This window comes from Cynocephalus volans, chromosome 10 (assembly GCF_027409185.1).
Source record: "Cynocephalus volans isolate mCynVol1 chromosome 10, mCynVol1.pri, whole genome shotgun sequence".
Taxonomy (NCBI): domain Eukaryota; kingdom Metazoa; phylum Chordata; class Mammalia; order Dermoptera; family Cynocephalidae; genus Cynocephalus; species Cynocephalus volans.
In genome coordinates this window covers 3,263,350-3,271,243 of record NC_084469.1, presented here as the reverse complement: position 1 = coordinate 3,271,243, position 7,894 = coordinate 3,263,350, and positions in this window count along the sequence as shown.

Below are 7,894 nucleotides of genomic sequence, written 5' to 3'. Positions count from 1 at the left end.
CACAATTCAAAATGCCAAAATGTCACTCCAAGAAAATATCCCACAGAAATGCATGCACCCGAAGAACAATTGTAGACTGCAATACTCCCGGGAGCATTATTCCCAGAAGACCCTAACGAGGGACAAATAACCATCAAGCATAGCAGGCATCAATACATCGTTGTCCCTTCCTGCAAGGATATACCCGAGACCACAGGAAGTGAACAAATGACGGCTACAGGCACGAAGGTCAATAAATCTCACACACATCATTTGGAGCCAAAGAAGACAAACAAATATATACATGCCATAAAATCGCATTTGTATAAAATTCAAAATTCCGCTACCTTCCGTATCAGAACACCTAGATCCCTTAAGCAGGAAGAGAAGGATAGCGCTAAGGAGAATCATGAGGGGAGCCACTTGCCTACGCATTGAGCTCTATTTCCTGACACGAATGATGAATGGACTCTTCCTCGTGTCGTAATCAGTCAAGCCATACATTAATGGTGTACACGGCTCTTTCAACTCCGATCATATGTCAACTTCAGTTTGGATGAAGGTACCTGAGGTGTCATCACGTGGCATATAATTTGCTCCTTTTATGGACACAAATAATGTGCCGGTTGGGCGTCCCACCACACGTTACTGATCCTGCTGCTCAACAGGGTTACGGACTTAAAAGAGGTGGGTGTTTTTGGAATCCCGGTGTCTTGCCTCTTCCTCTATCGTCCTGCTTTTGGCGATGATTTGTTGGTGAAAATGATCATGCTCACCACCCTCGGCTCCTGCACCCCTTGCTCCAACTGGGATGAACTGTGCCATGGTGGCTGCTGGTGAACGCAGCAGTTATTGTACACCTCAATGATCAGGCTCTTCAGAGCGAGCACATTGAGACCCAGCTATGGATTCCACATGGTTGCTGTGAGCATATCAGCATCATGCCCCTCCCGTGGGACACTTCCCACTCTCCCTACAGCCAAAGAACCAAGCTGGCAAAGACGACTGCTCTGACACTCCCCAGGAAACAGGACCTATCACCTGACCAGAGGATGAGCACAGCAAACACCACGCTGCTCAGGATGTCTACAAATCTTTCCAAGGACTTCTCATATTTAGAGACCCACATTTTCCCTGGGCCATTTCCCTAGGGACCACGGTCAACAAATTCCAAGAAGGAAAAGTCCTGCTCATTGGTCCCTACATGGGTGGGGAGGGGGGTCCAGTGTATAAAAGCCCCAGAAGAGAGGGAGTCCTCACCATCTGGGAATCACACTCCTGAACAGAAGCCCACCCTCCACACCTGACACCATGACCTGCTGCTGCTCCCCTTGCTGCCAGCCCACCTGCTGTGGGTGCGGCTGCTGCCAACCTTGCTGCTGCCGCAACTGCTGCTGCCATCACTGCTGTCACAACTCCTGCTGCAGGAACTGCTGTTGCCGCCACTGCTGTTGCTGCAGTCCTTGCTGTGGCTGCGGCTGTGGCAGCGGCTGTGGCTGCGGCTGTGGCTGCGGCTGCTCACCCTGCTGCCACCATGGTGGCTGTGGGTGCGGCTGCTGCCACCCTTGCTGCTGCTGCCCATCTTGCTGCTGCTGATCCACCTGCTGCACACCTAACACCCACCGCAGGCCTCTTTCCTCAACCCTTTTGTCCAACTTCCTGTTCCTGCCAGTAACTTGCTCCCTGAGCTCTGCCGACAATCACCGTGCTCACACCGACCATTCTCCTCCCCTTCTTCTTGCAATGCTTGTGATTCTTCAGAAGGGACGCACGTGACAATCCTTCCACCTTTCACTTCCTCATTTCCTCTTGCTCAGTGAGCCAGGGACTGCTCATCTCCAGCACATTGACATGCTTTCCTGGTCTCAACATCGGGAAAGTGATCGTCAGCTTTTGCCTCTATGGAACGTTAAAAGCGGAAAATCTCTTCCGACTGGCTGTGGATCACTCTGTCACGATCAATACTGAGCATCTTCTTAGATGCAAGCATAGCATTTCAAAACTTCTGCCAAGTTACTTAACTCTGTCATGTTCACTGGAACTATCTTCCTAGCTCAACTTTTCTAATAAAATTGGTGTTCTCCTGCAATCCTATGTCGTTTCCATTTTGTTGTTTGTTTCGCTTGGTTGGTTTGTGGGTGAGTGGGTGGGTGGGTGAGTTGGCTGTTTGGTGGGTTGGTGGGTGGATTGGTGGGTTGGTGGATTGGTTGGTGGGTTGGATGGTGGGTTGGGTGTTTGGTGGTGTGGTCGTTTGGTTGGTGAGTCGGTGGGTTGGTTGGTTAGTTTCTAGCAGTTCTCTTCTTTGCCTCAATTTGGAGTTATGTTTTACGTTTTTTATCTCATTCAAATCTCACAATGGCCCTTCCTGTTTTGCACAGCCAAGGACAGCACTCCCATTTTGATGATGGGAAAAAGATTTGCCATGCAGCTATTCATCAAAAGAAGCAGATCTGTGCTTGGTTCCTTTGATTCCAAGGAAAGGGCACTTGCTTTCTTCTTTGTCTTTCTCGTTTTCCTCGTTTTGTTGGTATTTTTCAGGTCTCTTCAAGTCGATATGCACTGTCGATTTGTCACAGGAAAGATGGACATTTGGAGTAGCTTCTCTAACGTTAGGAGTCGTTATAGCTTTCATCTACTAACACTTTTCTGTCTACGAGCTCTTCCTAAATACTCCTCCCCGCACTGTGACCAATAGACACTACCTTTCAGCATTCACATCAGTGAAGGGAGCATTTCACCTTCTCCACCTTCTGGAAGGACACTGGTACAATCCGTCATGAAGGAGTAAGAGGAACATCATTGGTGTACCTGGCCCTGCCCTTGCCTTGCGCAACCTCTCTTTGGATGTCATGGAACTGGCACCCTGTTGTTACTGCATTCATCTGAAGAGACTTTGGAATGAGCAATCACCCTAGCGGCAACCAAGCTCGGGCCTTGATTCCTGACCTCCTGAGCGCTGAGCGCATTTGGTTTCCTGACATGAACGTTGTATGAATAGAAGATAAATCAGTACACGGTCCTGAGAATTAAGGTACCCATGCAACGAGCATATTCCCTGTGATCCGTTCAGAATCTTTGGGCCCCAAAAGAACATAAAACAAATTTCTGTGTTCTATGAGATGAAGACAATTCAGCGGAAAATAAAATCAAACTCAGAGTTTTCAGGAAAAAGAGGAAAGTAGATGGGAGTCAACTAGGAAAAGGAAAAACGCACTCCTCAAAGTCCAGATGGGCATTAGGTTGGCTCCCAAATGGAACCTGGGTCCTCGGAAGGAAAACGAACTGATAAAGAGAATAACCAAGGCATGCTCAGCAGGACAAGGGTCCTTTCAGCTCTGGGCAAAAATGAAGAGGTTTCCCCTATGGCCACCATCTTAATGAGAGATGGAACGGTGCTTCTGGTGAGTTCACCGCTCAATGGGCCAGAGATGTGTGAACTTCCAGAAGTACGAGCCAGAAATTCATTGCCTCGTAACTAAAGTGTTGGATGAGAGGAAGGGATGGGCGGTATGCAAACATTTGCCGAGGGCCTGGTGCGTGCTATGTGTCCAGCCACAGTCGTCAACTCCACTCTCTCTACCATGACCATGAATCCCCTAAAGGGGCACATTCCTGCCCCCATTATCAGAGCTGAGTAAATCAGCCTTGAACGAAGAAAAATCACTTGCCTCAAATTGCATGGATAATGCTACCTTTGCCTGGCTTCAAAGAAAAGGCTGTTTCAGGGAGCACTGGGGAAATGATTGGGATGTCATTGAAGCGGTCTGTTTCTGTACTCGCGATGACGATCTGTCACTACCAGCTCCTGTGTGATTGACTTCCTTTTCCACGGTCTTCATCCCTGAGCGGAGCAGGCAAATTCTTCCTTTCATTTTAGTTCAATCAAAAGCAATGGCTAACATAAGAATGCTGAGGACGTCCCAATACAGTCGAACATACCTGGCTGCACTCCAGGTATCCGGTCTGGTTTTGCCCATGCTTTACCCGGGAAAGAATGCTCAGGAGTTTTCATCAAGAGAATTGCTCTTTGAAAATCTCCCCTCTACACATTCTAGAAATAGCATGTCCGGTTGGGATTATGTATTCTAGAACAAGAGGAAGCCTGCACTTCAATTCCAAGCTCTGCAATAGCACTCCTAGTTTAACTCAAGAAGCATGAGGGAGTCTTACGAGAGTCCTAACAACTACTCACATCAATGTCGAGTTCAGGCACAGAAGACTTGGACGGAAGGATGACTTTCCTTTTGCTGCTGTAACAAATGGCCAGGAACTTGGTGTCTTAAGCAGCCCAACTTTAGAATCTTACACTTCTGGCTGTCATAGGTCCAACATGGGTCTGTGGGGCTAAAAGCAAAGTGTGGGTGGGAATGCATTCCTTCTGGGGGTAGAAGAAAATCAATCCAAGCCTCTGCCTTTTCCAGTTTCTGGAGCCTGCTCCCATCCCTTGCCTCATCACCCTGCATCCTTCTCACCCCGGCTTCCACCCTATCATTCCCTCACAAATCACCCTCTCTTCCTTCCAAGGCCCCTCTCACAAAATTGGGCCCACACAGATAGTCCAGGAGACACCGCCCCTCCTAAGATCCTTCATCAAATTGCATCGGCTCTTTGTCTACAGCCCTCTACTATAACCTACTCACAGGAGATTAGGACATGCACATCTTGGACAGGCCATTATTCCGCCTACGACACGAAACGTAATATGCCCACATCGAACTGATTTGAAAATTGTGTGGGACAGTCGAAACTTAAAGGAAAAGAAGGCTTGGTCCTTCTCAATGGAACGTGCAGAAAATTCTCAAACACAGGTGAAGAAATTCCAGAGTTGACAATATTTACAACATTGAGCATTCTAAGGCTCTTTAGGAACATCCACGGTCCTTGCATTGGCTACCTCAGTATCTTCTCATAGCTCAGTCAGGCTGTTGGAGTGTGTTCCCCATGGATTGCAAGCACTCACTAACCTGGTCACCTCGCGAAGTAATTCTATGGAAGCATTGAAGGTGAAATCTGAAAAACCATAGAAATCTGCATTCGTGTCTATGGTAGGGTTTTCCCTTGAGGAAAGCCAAAACTTCTCGGCTTCTCAAACCTTAATTTCATGAATGAGGGGAAGTGATTTGATGGCCACCCAATTTTCCCACCACAATTTTCTTGGGCGTTACAAGAACATGATACTATTGACCCCTTTCTTCCTTTCTTGAAGACGTACAGAAATTATTAACAGGAAAGTAGGGGAATGTTCAGTATGAAAAGGAGACACCATACGTATTGGAATGAATGGAGCTGAGAAGAAAGGTACAGACTTGGAGTATCGATCTCAAAACTTTATCACTGCAATTGAAAGATCTCAGAAAATTAATTGCAGTGAACGCAATCCCCGTCAAAACACGCAGGATCTCCTCAAAACGATGGAGTAAGAAAAACGTCAAATGCTCGATCTCTACACGAGGGAGAAATCAAATGGAAACGGAATGAATGTCATATTCATCTTCAGATGTCACAGAAAGAAGAGGTAAATGCCAAAATGGAAGAAGGAAAGACATAGGTGACAATGTAAATTCGGAAAATGAACATACAAAATGAAGGAAATCAGCAGAGGAAAAGTTAGTACTTTCTAAAATCTCTTTCCTTACACCAATAAGCCTCTGATAAAACTCATGGAGGAAAAATAAGACAATTTGAAATGATGTCGTGAATGAAAGAATCCATCGATCTATACATATAGGTATAAATATGTGTCCGCATTCACAGACAAGGTTGGATACATGCAGCTGGAAAGTGAGGAAACTGGATCCCACATACACGACCGATGTGCAAATCTAGTGGACTACAGAAATAAAATATACTCAACAACATTAACACTCATAGAAGAAAATACACACGAATATCTCTTTGACCTTGAGGTAGAAAAAGACTTCTTAACTAAAAACTAAATCAATGATCCCTTCGAGAGAAGAACGCCTCATCGGCTAATTTTAACATACGCAATGTGTGTTTGTGGTACCCCACGTCAATAAAAGTGGTAATAAAATCACCTTACACATGGGAGGAGGATTCAGTAATTCATATACAGATAAAAGAATTAGTATCAACGGGAAAAGTATTGCACATGTCCTGTTCTCTCTTCCGGTTTTTTGAAAGAAAGCACGTGAATACAAATGACATATTGCCCGGAAGACACAACCAACTGGAAATCTCACTTGGAGATAAACCTATGTGCCACATGAACATGTGAAGTAATGTGCAACCTGCTTACTCTGGAGGAAAACGCCAAGCTGTCCCCAATCAGGTACCCTCCACATAGCTCACTGGATGAAAACCTCCTGTTTTAGGTGCCTTTGGAAAACAAGAAATGGTAAAATGACAACATTACTGTGGATGAAACTAGGGCGGGAATCCTTCTCAGTTTCTCACCATTTGCTCCTAATTGCAATGCTCTGCTCCTCAGGTTCCTGTCACTGATTCTGCGAAACATTTCCAGGTTTTCTCGTTTGCCACTACATGCCAATTTTGCCACGTAATGGTCATTCAATAAATACTGGTGAAATGAAGGATGGAATAGATGACTGAGCGCAGGCTGTACGACGACACATCCCAGACTTATACCATCCTCAATGTGCATCTCGGTTGGAGCCAAGGCTTGCCAAATGGCTTGGGGTTCACAAATGACATGGAGGTCCTTGAAACATAAGGCTGCGTTTTGTACTCTGTCGACATGCTCTTTTTTCAGTCCTCTGTTTCTCTTCCATTTGACCCACCTTCTTCCATCCTGCTCAAACAGAGCAATGGTTAAAAACTCGAAGATCCAACATGAGGGGTTCACGACACCATGCAGTTGCTCACAACTATGAGATCTTGCAAATGTTTAAATCTCTATCTGTCGATTGCCGAGCTACCAAGCCTACTTGAAAGTTGAAGGCCGGCCTTGACACACAAAGGATACTACAGGAGAGGAAGTTGGCCCTAGGTGCCTGTTCTGTGCCCAGAATAGAGGACCCAGAAGGGAGACATCGGAAGGAGAGCCCCTCGTGGAAGTTCACCTGCCTTACAAAAAAGTCTGCACGGCACGTGTGTGGGGAAAAGACTGGTCTCTTCAATTCATGGTCTCAGCACAACTGAACTTTCAGCCCCATTAAAAGAAACCATGGGTCTCCTTCACATTCCACACACAAAAGAATTCCAGAATCATTGGACAAAGAACAAATCCAGGAATCATGCACACGTACATAAAAATGGTAAGGCGAAGACATTTCTAGGAAAACACGGGGGATGATGTTTACATGACCTTCAGACTGTCGTCCAGTATACTACACAAGAAACATGATCCGCACCTCACAAAACAGAGCACATCACAAAACAGGGAACGTTACTCGAACTCATCAGTCCAAGAGAACTTCAAAATGTATCCATATTGACATACTACTAAATACACACACGACCAGAAGGGCTGGCATTCAAGTGTGCAAATATCAGGAATGGAGGACACATAAGGCAGTGACAACTATAAGATGCAGGAACTCTTTCAGAGAGCTATTTTGGACTCTCCTCGAAGGTGGACTATATGCACAATTCAAAATGCCAAAATGTCACTCCAAGAAAATATCCCACAGAAATGCATGCACCCGAAGAACAATTGTAGACTGCAATACTCCCGGGAGCATTATTCCCAGAAGACCCTAACGAGGGACAAATAACCATCAAGCATAGCAGGCATCAATACATCGTTGTCCCTTCCTGCAAGGATATACCCGAGACCACAGGAAGTGAACAAATGACGGCTACAGGCACGAAGGTCAATAAATCTCACACACATCATTTGGAGCCAAAGAAGACAAACAAATATATACATGCCATAAAATCGCATTTGTATAAAATTCAAAATTCCGCTACCTTCCGTATCAGAACACCTAGA